The 13,552-nt window shown below is 29.0% G+C and overlaps 1 protein-coding gene and 1 long non-coding RNA gene across 5 annotated transcripts in view; one reads left to right on the forward strand and one right to left on the reverse strand.

Moving 5' to 3' along the window:
* LOC142330220 (corticotropin-releasing factor-binding protein) overlaps positions 1–13,552 on the reverse strand; it is a 395,376-nt gene that overhangs the window by 17,683 nt on the left and 364,141 nt on the right. The gene's annotated exons all lie outside the window — the stretch shown is intronic.
* LOC142330221 (uncharacterized) overlaps positions 3,806–13,552 on the forward strand; it is a 373,896-nt gene continuing 364,149 nt past the window's right edge. For all 4 annotated transcript variants that reach the window (XR_012757732.1, XR_012757735.1, XR_012757734.1 and 1 more), the window contains exon 1: positions 3,806–3,941. This is a non-coding gene — a long non-coding RNA (uncharacterized LOC142330221). The remainder of the gene's footprint in view (positions 3,942–13,552) is intronic.

Genomic DNA, 13,552 nt, shown 5'->3' on the forward strand with positions numbered 1-13,552 from the left:
CATATTTGAATGTTTTATAAAACCAACTAAGCGAAGTATACGTTAGACTACATGTATTCAAAATATTATAGGTGTAGCCTTAGGTAATTTTAGGAGAAAATCTGCTTATTTTAATACAAATAACAAGGATTACTATAACACAAGGATGGATTAAATAGCCTTAAATTGACGAAGCATTAACTTAACTTGTTCTCGATGCTGTGAATAAATTTATAGGTGGAATATTAATAAGGGAATAATAGGATGGGAGATAAAGGATAGAGCACGCAATCGCGCGTGCGCGCGCGCATACGTGTGGGTCTGTGGGCGTGCGTACTTGTTCTGTTTAGTTTGTAAGAGGTGCTTCAATATAAAATAATCCCTCAATATAGTAACATGCATTAATTTATTAAATATTGAGGATTAAAATTAATGTTATGATACTTTATGTTTTGGTACGGTTGGTGTTTTATTTTGCATATTCAAACACATGAATGAATAAATACAGCTGTTATTATTTATAGATTACATAATATATAATGATAAGTTAATTATAGAATAAAAAATTCACTAAAGAATTTTTACTACATATATTAACTCCTTTATTTTTTAATTTTGATTTATTATATAATGTTCAATTTATAATCATTATTACTAAATTATAACTTTTAATATGATTGAAAATAATTTTAATTAGAAACTACAAATTTAACTGTATTTGATGTTTTTCGTATCGATTTTTCATTAGAGTTTTTGTTTTACTTCGTTTTATTTTTCATTTAACTACGTGTATTCAAGATATAATAGGTGCAGTAACAAACGATTGCAAGTGACGTGATATGTGACATAAATCAGCCCTGAAAATTATTTACCTATTAAGAAAATATCATGATACTTTAAGAGATTTTAATTTTCAGAGAACATTAAGTTTAATGATTTATCATAGGGTATACGTGCCCGATTTTCTTAACAGCATGTCTCAAAACAATCATCCGATTTGAAGTACTTATGTATTTTGAAAAATATTGAATATAAACACTTATTAATTATGTATTAAATATTTATTCAAGAATTTTTTTTTTTACATACCAAGTCATACATGCTCAATATGCCTCCCTTGGGAAACATGTCATACATCCACACGGTAATCGAATTGGTCCCGATAAGCAACCGTTTCTTTATTCACTGGTGCCACAGTAGCTGTTGTGCGGTTCCGTAGTTAGACCGCTGCTGCTGGAAGGGGAGACACATAGACGGAATCTTTTGCAAAAGCCCAATAAGTAAAAATCGCACACAGTGAGCTCTGACGATCTTGGAAGCTGAATCGTTAATTTCCATACAGCCGATTCATAGTTGAGAAATACTATTATTCAAAATTCTCCAACTTAAAAATTAAGAGTTCCAGAAATTCTCGAACTCGGTGAGATGGTTCTCCATCCTGTTGAAAAATGAAATCTTCCGAATCATTCTCTGAAAAGCCAGTTTTCAAGCAAATCGAGATATGTTGTTCCCGTTAACAGTGTTCTCTAAGAAAAAAAGGGATCTTATATATTTTCCCGAGAAATTGTCCAAAAAAAATTAAGTTTGGGAGAATCTCTCATGTTGTATAAATTCATGCGACTTCTCGGAACTCCAAATCCTAACAAAATTAAATTCTACAAAATTGTCTTCTGATGTCATCCTGTTAAGCAGAAAACTCCACACGACGTTGTTTGTGATACTCATAAAGAGCTTGCAGTAACTGAATCCTGAACGGTTTCATAAGCAAATGTCGACGCAAAACACGTCAGATAAACATTATGGAAATGTTTAGTTCTCTATCGGCACGGCGAGTTGATTTTCAGGAGCTACGTGGAAACTCTGACGGATGCATTCCACATCTTCGTGTGACACACGGGGTCGACCGTTTGACCCCGTGTGACACACGATGACAATATAGTTTTTAGATCAATAGGTCCAAAACTATAGTTTCATATATAATAAACCTTTGGTTTATTAAAAGAACAAAGATTTTCTATTAGAAAAAGAATAGCACAATTGATTACGGATGTAACTAATTCTTTGGTAAGGTTCAGATGGAATTGAAGTTACGATTCTTGTCTTCTCTTTACATTTTTTTTTTTTTTTTTTATTGTTTAACCGTCGGATCTACCGTTAGTTATTGCTTCAGAGGATGAAATGAATGATTTGTAGCGTATGTGAAAATGCCATGCCTGACCGGGATTCGAATCCGGGACCTCCGGATGAAAGGTCGAGACGCTACCACTCTGTTTTACATTAAAGACAGATAATTAAACGTATATATTTTTGCGTCTCGTTTTATTCAAGATTATATTTCTCTTCTCGAATTCTGGCTTACATGTTGATAAATAGAAATAAACGAAACAAAATCAAAGCACGTCATGTTCACCCTTCGTAAAGAACACTGTCCTATTTTTATCATCGATGTTCCGATTCCGAGATCTCAAGACTGTAAATATTTGGGTTTTCAACTTGATCGACGACTTACTTAAGCTAAGCATATCATATCTAAACGGAAAACAGTTGGATCTGAAGTTTAAATACATGTACTGGTTGATAACACATAGATCTCGGCTTTCAACAGAAAGTAAATTATTGATTTATAAATCCGTTTTGAAGCCTGTTTGGACTTACGGGCTTGAATTGTGGGGTACGGCATGCAATTCCAGTATTGACGAACTTGAACGCTACCAGACAAAAACACTGCCGAAAATGCTCAACATATCTTTGTATATTTTTTATGTTAATCAAATTACCGTAGAAACCAAAATCAAATTTATTTAACATTTAAAACGATTTGTAACAATTATATTCTTTAATCAAAACATTTTATTTTATGACATAACGGATTTCACATTTTAAATTTATTTTTGTTTTTACTGGAATTGTAATTCCAGTATTGATATACTTGAACGCTACCAGACAAAAACGCTGCGGAAAGTGCTCAATATACCCTGGTACATAAAGAATAGTTCTTAAGTTGCAAACGGCAGGAAATCTCTTCCATCAGCGTACGGTATCAAAATCGTTTAGATCGTCACCCGAATTATTTGGCGGTCAATTTATTAGATAACACGATCAGTGTGATTTTTCACGATTGCTGAGGAACAATATTCTTGGTTTGCCTTATCATTTCAATTAGGTGATTTTATGGTCTGGCCCTACGGAGTGCTCTTCTATTTCATTATTAAGTCACAAGCCGCTAGGTCTATGGCTACTTAATGTTAGTTCAAATAAATACTTTTATTATTGTTCAATTATCTTGCTAAACAAATTGTTAAGTTGCTGTGTCGTTAAAATAAAAAAAAAAATAATAATAAAAAAAATTATTTTAATTTGTTCAAAACTTATGATTTAAATAAATAATTATTTATATTTAATTTATATGTTATTTTATAAGTCACACAACGATTAATAATATTTATTCTTGATCGATTTTTTCTGGCAAATTTTAATTGATTTTGGAGAATGTTTAAATTTTATGATGAAATTTACATTAAAATTTATCGTTGAATATTTTAATCAAAACTTTTAAAACACGAATAAAAAATATTAAATTAAAACAAGCATTTATAAGTATTTAATAAAATTTTCATAATGAAACAATATGAGTCATTAAGAATCAGTAATTGCATAAATAAACAGAATACGTGAAGAAGCAGTAACATTAAGTTAAGAAAAAAAAATACTGTAACGTCTAAACCTTCCTGAAAAACAACTTGCTTGTGACTGTCGTACAGTGTAGCCAGATTGCGTTGTTATTGTTGAGCAGTCTTTAATAGCTGTGCGCGCGTCGGACAGAGAAAGAGTATTCATGCGGTCAGTCGCGTCGGTTAATACGCGGTATTGTTTAGGTTAGTACATGTTAGTTCATAATTTAAAATAACGTATGAAACGATAAATATTAAAAATATATTAGTGCAGCTGTTTCATAAAACATGGTAAGGATTATTTTTAAATTATTATTAGATGTTTTGACTTTTTCTTTTTTATTACTTCAGTTTTAATTTGTTTTGATTTTTAAATAATAATTTATCGATAATATTGAATAGTAGTTTAACTAACTCGTTCCGTATTGTAATGATAAAATAACTGAGGTAAAATTATTTAATGCTTTAATCATATTAAACAGTGAAATTTTATTTCATATCCAAAACACCTTTCTTAAACCTAATTTAAAGTGAGACTTCCAAAAAAAAAATATTCTTTTGTCATTTGTTTAAATTATTTAATTTTATATCCATGTTGTTTTTTTTAACAAAAGCAGATTCCACTGATTAACTTGCTTCTATACAAAATTAACAAAAAAAAAAAAAATTAGTTAGAAAATAAAGATGACATGATTTTATAATTTCTTTTATGCCGTATTTCACAAGGACTAAAATAGAGTTAAAAAATGTCTCTTTCTTTCTTCTCTCTCTGTCTGTGTCTGTATGTGTGTTTTTTATATATTGTTTTTTACAAATAACCTTTATTTGTCCAGATGTTCCATTACAATGAGTAATACCACACACATGCTTCTACAACTAAATCTTACTACATAATGTAACTTTTTCTATTATAAATTTGTTTTTTTTTTTACACTGTTATTCCTTTGTTATACTTTTTGTCTTTTATTAAATCACAAGCCGCTGGGTCTGTGGCTACTTAATGTTCGTTCAAATAGATATTTTTACTTATTTAATTATCTTGTTGAACAAATTGTAAAGTTTCTGTGTCGTTATAATAAAAAAAAAAAAATTATTTGTTCAAAACTTATGATTTAAATAAATAATTATTTATATTTAATTTATATGTTATTTTATAAGTCGCACTTATAAAATATTTTTTTATACTTTTACGTCTTTTTATCTTTTTGTCTTTGTTATACTTTTACGGGTAATATTTAAGAAATATTTTAGTTATCATGTTAATGAATTTTGTATAGAATTTTTTTTTTTTTTAAATTACAACTTTAAATATAAATATACTGTATATCCTATATATTCCTATTATAATGCAATTCTTAAATGATTTCTTTCTAATAATTTCAAATATTATTTTTTACATCAATTTAAAACAAGTTTGTACACATTCTATACTTGTTATAATACTTAGTATAAAATATACTGTACTTACAATAAATCAGTAGTCAGGTTAATTTGTTTACAAATTCTCATTATAAATGTTTAATCAAATGTTCAATATTTGGTACTTTTTCGTTTTATGCCACCCAAAAATTCTTGCCCAAATCAACTCAAAATCACGCAAAACTAATTATTATGTTGAAAAAAAAAAAAATTTTCGGCGAGAAAAAAGAAATTTTCTTTTTTTCAAACAATTTTTTTTTCAGTTTTTTATACTAAATCAAAGAAATATAATTATTTTTTTGTATATTCCTTTGAGCAGTAGTAAAAAAACATAATATTGGTATCAAATTGCGTATCTTTTAACCATGTATTATTGCGTAAACCAATTTCTGATCGACAAGTTGGTTTTTTGCATAGCCACCTATCACGTCCATTTAAATTCAATATCATTAGATGAGTACATCATATCATATAGTACTCATATCAAACGAGTACATCTAATGTACTCATTTGATATATAACCATTTATATTTATTTATTTTATAAATATAATTTAACCAAACTTAACTTACGCTCGCTTTGCTCGCTAACCTTGACTAATTAACACAGTAATGTTAGAGTATTCACATAATAAATTCAATAATTATTGCAATTATTATTTAAATAATGAAAACATTACTGTTAATTAGTTGAGGTGAACGAGCGAAGCGAGCGTAGGTTAACTTTTGTTAATTTATATCTATAATTAAAAGCAATAATGCTTATAAAAAATTGAGTGATTTTGAGTTGATATCGGCAAGAATTTTTGGGTAGCATAAAACAAAAAAGTACCCAATATTTTAACACGCGTGCGTGTGTGTATGATAAATAAAGTAACCACTCATGATATTTTACAATTATTATGAAATAAAGTGAATTTATAACATTTTAAACTCAGCAGTAAAAACACAGGTGTACAAAAAAAAATATTATAGTTTTAAAACTATTTAATATATCTTAACTTTGACTTTCAGTAATGACTAACCAATAAAACGAAAGAGTTACTCTTACACTTTTCCTACAATATTTAATGTGAGCACCTTCCGTTACGTGGCACTCGACTAACTTATAGGGCAGTTCGTCATACTTTAACCAACATATCTGGACTAATGGAAGCCACAACTGTTTCAATCCTGTGCCTCAAATCAGGTAGGTCAGTAGGTAACAGAGAGACTAAAAAAATAAATAAACTTAAAATGATAACCAGCCTTTTTTCAACATTTGATCCAACCAATAAACTTTTACACAGAAACTGAATAATCATTTTTACAACAACAATAATTTTACCAAAATGATTCTGAACTAAAAAATCTCGAATAAATATATCCATAAAATTAATAGAAAAAAAATTAATAAATGAATTTAAATTAATAACTCACCAAAAAGAAATCCTAATTATAATAATATCAATATTCATATTAATTTTAACTAGAAATGTAATAGGACTAATCCCATATGTATTCATATCAACAAGCCATTTAGCAGTATTAATATCAATTGCCCTACCAAGATGAATGAGGTAACAGATGATTACGAGGTAACAGAGGATTCACAAGATCCTGTTTAAAACCTTCAAAGCAAAAATCCACATGTATAGGATAAAGTGACCTTGAAGGCCAACAAGCTTTGTCATCCGGTGCATCCGACCGATCAGTGGTTAAGTAAAATGTAATTCAACCGATCCCGTATAGTTTTGCCAGTGAGGAGGCACATCATCTTGTTACCAAATAAAATTCTCTACCCCGACTTGCAGTTGAGGAAACAGGCGTGTACGCAACATATTCGAATAAGCAACTTGTGTTACGCTTGCTTCACCGAAAAAGGACGCTTCGAAAATTTACCTTCGGGATATTACACAGAGAACAATTAATTGAAAGTCTCCCTGACATGTTCAACATTTTCTTCAGGCACGCCGTCCCGTACTCTTTCCTTTACACAAATATCTGGTCGTTTCAAACTGACTATGCCATCAAGAAATGTTATTGCCACTCGAAAGATCACAATTAAACTTTCTATGGAACGCACGTTGAACTGTGGCTACAGATTCACTTTTAGCAAACTATAGAACATCAGGAGACGCCATTTTTGTTAGTGGCGCTTTCAAGTGGAAAGATAGATAATCAATTTCCGACCATGTACGCAAATAAAACTGCCCTTTTTTGCTCTTTTATTCCAATTTTAAATCAGTACAATATTCTTAATACAAGATATAATTTTTTTCTTTGTATACCCGGTAAAATACAGCCAGATTTAGGAGTAAATACCGATTAAAACGTATGGTTGAATTAAAAATATGATGATTATTAATGACTTTACTTAATTTTTTTTTTTTTAAATAATCTTTAAATTGCATCGATTTCTCTGCTCATGGTAATAAATGACATTACCATGAAGTAGAACTCACCCAATTTAACTTCGGTGATCTACGTGAATCGGTTTATTAAACGTGATTCTGGTTAAGATTTACTTTATAATTTTAAATTTCATCAAGATTTTCCAATTAAAATCTAATCCTTCAGGTTGTAAAAGTGCATTGTCATGTTATCCAGAATTAAAAAAATCTGGTATCCTTTCGCATAAGTATTTCGCCTTATTAATTAACGATAAGAAAAACCTCACAATAATTGTAAATTATATGTTAATATTTTAAATAAAATTGATATTGAATATACAGTTTTTTTATTTTAGGATGTCTCGAGCTAAGCATTTTCAGTGAGCTCAAGGACACAGATCATCAATAACCGAAGAAAGCATTTATTTGTTAACAGACGCTCTCTTACGGTTCTAGACACTATTGGAGTAAATTTTATTGCCGTCTACAGTTTACTATTTATAACTAAACACCATTATATTGAAAGTATATACTTTTTTATTTCAGTCACCTTGTACAATCTTAAACATCGATAAAAGTTTGTTTAATCTTCTAGAAATTGTAATTTCGTATATGGTGATTTTTAATTTTTATTGAACTGTAAGTTTTAAAATTATTATAATGTTTTTGTTAATCCTGCAGTGAATCTTTTCTGGGTTTTATTGCACTGTTTTCTTTGCTTTTTTTTAAAATGAAACTATTGTTTAAGTATTACAATTAGTAAAATTGAAATTAAAAGTAAGGATATAGTTCTATCTTTTTTCAGTTGAGCTTACACTGGTGTGAGCGGTTAAAAAACATTTCAGAAGTTATCGTGATATTTAATTATTATTTATTTTACAATTACTAAGTATATGTTTATTTTAATTAAGTAGAATGAAGAAAAACGTAATGTATTTTTTTTAATCAGCTGAAAATCTACAACAGACATCCTTCTTGTTGGTCATAAAAAATAATTTTAATTTTTGTAGTATTAATATTAGTATAAAAAAGAAAGAGAAAGGATTATGGAAATGCATCTGTTTGTACGGGTATATATGTGTTTGCACGCGCACGTCCACGTAATTAATTTGTTTTGTTCATTTTAAGTGCTCCAATATAAAATAATCCCTAAATACATTGCCAAGCATTATCTTTTAGAAGGCTAAAGATTAAAATTTATGCTGTGATAGTTTACAAGTGAGCAGATTTTAACGTTTGGTACGGGTATTCTACTGTGTATGGGTGTGTGCGTGCGCGCTAGCACGTATACACACTCGTTTTGTTTGTTCTCATGTAAAGCGTTTAAAAATGTTCATATCTAAATCAATTTAAACCTGTAATGCAGAAGGCGGTGAATACAATGCGAAATGTAAAATACGACGAGTTTTACTAATTTAACATCAGTTAAGAAATTATAGTTATCTCTTTACAATGAAGAATTTTTTAGGGATAAAGAATTTTCTGGGGTAATGATTTTAGAATGTCTCTTGTTCTTCTGTATCTTTAATGTTTTCCAGGGATAAAATGAACACAATAGTCAGTTTGATAAGTCTTTTATCTTTTTAAAACATTTGCTTGAAAATCTCTCTTTCAACACTAATGTCGTTATATATGTGTAAAGTCTCATGAAGGTTTAATTCAGATTTATATTTTACAATAAATAGAAAATTTGTTTCATTAAGATAACTGCGTAATTATATACTTAAACAAATTACTTGAAATAAACGTACTTTTGTTGTTATTGAAATTTTATTTATTAAATCTAATTAGAAATAGATTTACCTTGCAAGTCTTTAAGCTATTAAAAAAGGTTTTTGATAGATAAAAAAAATTTCTTATTAGCATAAAAGTATACGTACTATTTTAGAAGTGAGTATTTAGTTTAAAGAGGAGCTTTTTATCGTTGCGAAAAGATTAATCTTTCATTAAAAAAAAAAAAAAAAAACATTTTTATTCACTATATTAACTGAATTTATTTTTCCGTAATAGACTTCTGTCTTAAAATAAAATTTACAATCGGTTAAATATTAATGAAACCATAAATAACTATGATCACATAAAATGAGGTGCAGAGAGGCTTCTGTGAAAGTTCATCATAAATTAAATACTAATATTTCTATACAGAACATCGATGTAAGTACACATATAAAAGTTAAGTCAGAAAACAGTACCATTAGTAACTGTTTAACACTAAACAAAAACAATCACAGCATTAATAAACAAGAGATACGATGAAACACAGAGAAAAAATAAAACTAAAGTTAATAACGAATGAATAACTAAAATTGAATGAAGCAAATTAATAGATTGACGGCTAACACTCGGTTGATGCAGCTCAAACTAAAATCACATGAAATCAACGAGAACCAAAACCTTTAGTAGTTTTAGTTTCCTAACGTTTTCACTACTGTTTAGAAGCGAATTAAATAATTCACTTTTCCATAGTAAATCTGTTTAATCATAAATAATCTGTATAATCATTTATTTCAATAACAGATTATTAATAAATTTGTTTATTTATAATTACTACTTAACTATAAATTTAAAAAATCTGATGTGGACACCATATGACTTCCTTGTACGCCTATTAAATTATATACACACATTTTTTTTTTTAAATGAAAAGTACATAAAATATTACTTCATTAATAACTTCTGATATTTTTTCGTTTTTTTTTTAATTGTTATTGAATCATTAATTATTGTATAACTTTTTTTACAATTAGAGGTTAATAATTATTATTAAATCAGTATATTTAAATTTAAAAAAAATATTAAAATAATACAGATGAAGTCAGATTTGAACCGACGTGTTTACCGTTGTAAGATCCAAATATTTCATTAATAAAAATTTTATTTGGCTATAACTCCGGAACCGATGAAAATAAGTATCACTTACGATATATCGTTGAAAATGTCTAAATGAAGGCTTATTACTACAATTAAGAAAAGTCCAAAATCCGAATTTTTTTAATTTTGCGCCTTTTTTGGACACTTTTGTCGAGTCGATTGCGATCAAAAGGAAAGGTGTAGAATTCGATGTTACAATAGTCCTAAATAAATATTTTCAACATCCTATGGCTAATCGTTTTTACATTGTGTTAGATACATACGTAATACGTACAGACTTTACGCCGAAACTAATCAAAATAGATTCAGGAATGGTCAAAACGGATATTTCCGTTGAAATCTGAAAACCGAAATTTTTCGCGATCACAATACTTTCTTTATTTTGTACAACCTTTTCTTTCTTTTTCCTGTTTAGCCTCCGTTAACTACCGTTTAGATAATTCTTCAGAGGATGATATGTATGAGTGTAAATGAAGTGTAGTCTTGTACATTCTCAGTTCGACCATTCCTGAGATTCCTGAGATGTGTGGTTAATTGAAACCCAACCACCAAAGAATACCGGTATCCACGATCTAGTATTCAAATCCGTATAAAAGTAATTGTCTTTAGTAGGACTTGAACGCTGGAACTCTCGACTTCCAAATCAGCTGATTTGGGAAGACGCGTTAACCACTAGACCGACCCGATGGGCGATCTTTATTTTGTACAAGGAAGGAAAAATCATTACAATAACAATGTTTATAAAAAAATAAATAAATAAATAACAAGACAACATCCAACAAAAGAAAAACTTGTTCGTTGGTTGAAGTCGTTATATTTTTAATCATATATGTTTAAAATTTTGCCAAGCGTATAAGTAATTAATTACTATATTAATTATTATTACAACAGATTAAAATAATAATAGAATACAAAAAGTAAAAGGATTATGATGCAACAGATTCATATGAAATCAAGTTGAAAAAAAAAAAATTGTTAATAGCATCAATGATAGTGGATTAAATGTTATTTTTATTATTATAATTTTAATTAAACGGAATGAAATTTATAAAATTCAACTTACACAGATTATCTATCTATCCTCTAATAATTTTGAAATTAAGTAGATAATATCTGAAATTCTTATAATTGTTTTTCCTTACATTAATAAATACAGTCGTATGATAATTCAAATTCATTATTATAGTTGTAAAAATATTTAATTATACTCAAAAGATACTCTTATTCTTATAATCATGTCATTGAACTCTTTAAATATTATGCATCTTTTCTATTACACCCCTACAATGACTTTTTTAAGAATAAATAATTTTTTTAAGAATAATTTTCTAAACGCATTAAGAAAATAATAATTATTATTTTGTAGTAACTTACATACATGTTGACATTAAAAAATAGATAATCTAACCAAACTTAAGCTACGATCGCTAGTCAAGGTTTGCGAGCGTAGGTTAAGTTTAGTTAGATTATATTTATAAATACACCGGGTTGATGTAGTAGTGAATGCGTTTTCCCAAATCAGCTGATTTGGCAGTCGAGAGTTCCAACGTTCAAATCTTAGTAAAGTTAGTTATTTTTATACGGATTTGAATGCTAGATCGTGGATACCGGTGTTATTTGGTGGTTGGGTTTCAATTAATCACACACTCGAAATGGTCGAACTGAGGCTGTTCAAGATTACACTCATACATATCATCCTCATTCATCCACTGAAGTAATATCTGAACGGTAATTCTCGGAGGCTAAACAGCAAAAAAATTATATTTATAATAATTATTAACGTAATGCTTATATTGGTCTCTCTTAGCTACATTTTGAAGACCTATATTTGAAAAAAATCGTCGAGTTGAAATAAAAAAAATAGGTTAGCGAGGGAACAAGCGTTTTTTAAGTTTGGTTAGATTATATTTATATATAATTTCTCTACAAATTCCTTCACATATCCACTGATTTGAAAGAAAAATATATGAAATACAATACGTAATGTGTAAAAAGAAACTATTGTGGGGGAAAAATAGAAAAGACCCCCAACTCGGATTCGTTCTTGGTTTATTTAGGTATTGTTTTTATAATTAAGTTTTCTGCAGTGTAAATAAGTCCACTAAATGAAAGTGAAATGCTCCAACTCGTATTACCAAACCATATTTGCAGAACCGATTGATGAATTTTATCTTGTATATATATATATATTGGTTTTTTATATAGTTTTTATAGAAATCCCATTTCAGGTTTCCGTTTATCATTATTCCAAGATATTTTATTTATGTTTATTTTCTCTAACATGGAACAATTACATATGTTATTACCTAAGAAATTAATACGCAATTTTAGAAGTTTATTTAAATTTGGTTGCCTTGTCTTAGTAAGACTAACTGTGATATCCAGGGTTATCATAAAAGAATGGTGCGGTTTTGAACATGGTTTAAATTAAAACAGAATTACTTCCAGTTTATATTTTTTATTTTTCAAATTTGTCGTCTCAAACATTTTTTTAAATAATTAATAAATTTCAATATGTGCGCCCTTAGTCGCTCGACAAATGTCCAAACGAAACTCAACTCCTCTCCAAACATTAGTTAACATATCTTCGTTAATGGTTGTCATTGCTTCATTAAACCTGTTTTTTAAGCGGTTTAGGTCGCGAATTTTTTGTGTATAAACAACGCTTTTGATGTACCCCTACAAGAAAATCGCAAGGTGTCAGGTTTGGACTCATTGGAGGCCAAAGTACGGGTCCTTGCCGGCCTATCCATCGATCTCCAAATTTTTCGTTCAAAGCGTCCGTGACCAATGTATTGAAGTGGGGGGGGGGGAGCACCATCTTGTTGGAAATGAAGTCGATGAATGTTTTCGAGTTCATCCGGCTGAGGAAAGCAATAATCGGTTAACATGTCAAGATACATAACTCCATTAATTGTTTTTTCAGCGAAGAAGAAAGGCCCTATTACACGATTTTTCATCACACCACACCAAACATTAACTTTAGACGAATCGCGTTGTTTCTCGATAATTGCGTGTGGGTTTTCAGAGCTCATATTTGTCAATTGTGTCTGTTAACACATCCATTCACATGGAATGTAGCTTCGTCTGTAAAAATTATATCGTCTAAAAATGATTCGTTTTCACTTATTCTGTCCGACATTTCAACAGCGAAATTGTAACGTTTTACACCATCATCGGGTTTCAATTCTTGCAGCATCTGGATTTTATAAGCGTGTAATTTCTGTTTTTTACGTAAAAC

The sequence above is a fragment of the Lycorma delicatula genome, chromosome 9 (genome assembly GCF_047948215.1).
Source record: "Lycorma delicatula isolate Av1 chromosome 9, ASM4794821v1, whole genome shotgun sequence".
Taxonomy (NCBI): domain Eukaryota; kingdom Metazoa; phylum Arthropoda; class Insecta; order Hemiptera; family Fulgoridae; genus Lycorma; species Lycorma delicatula.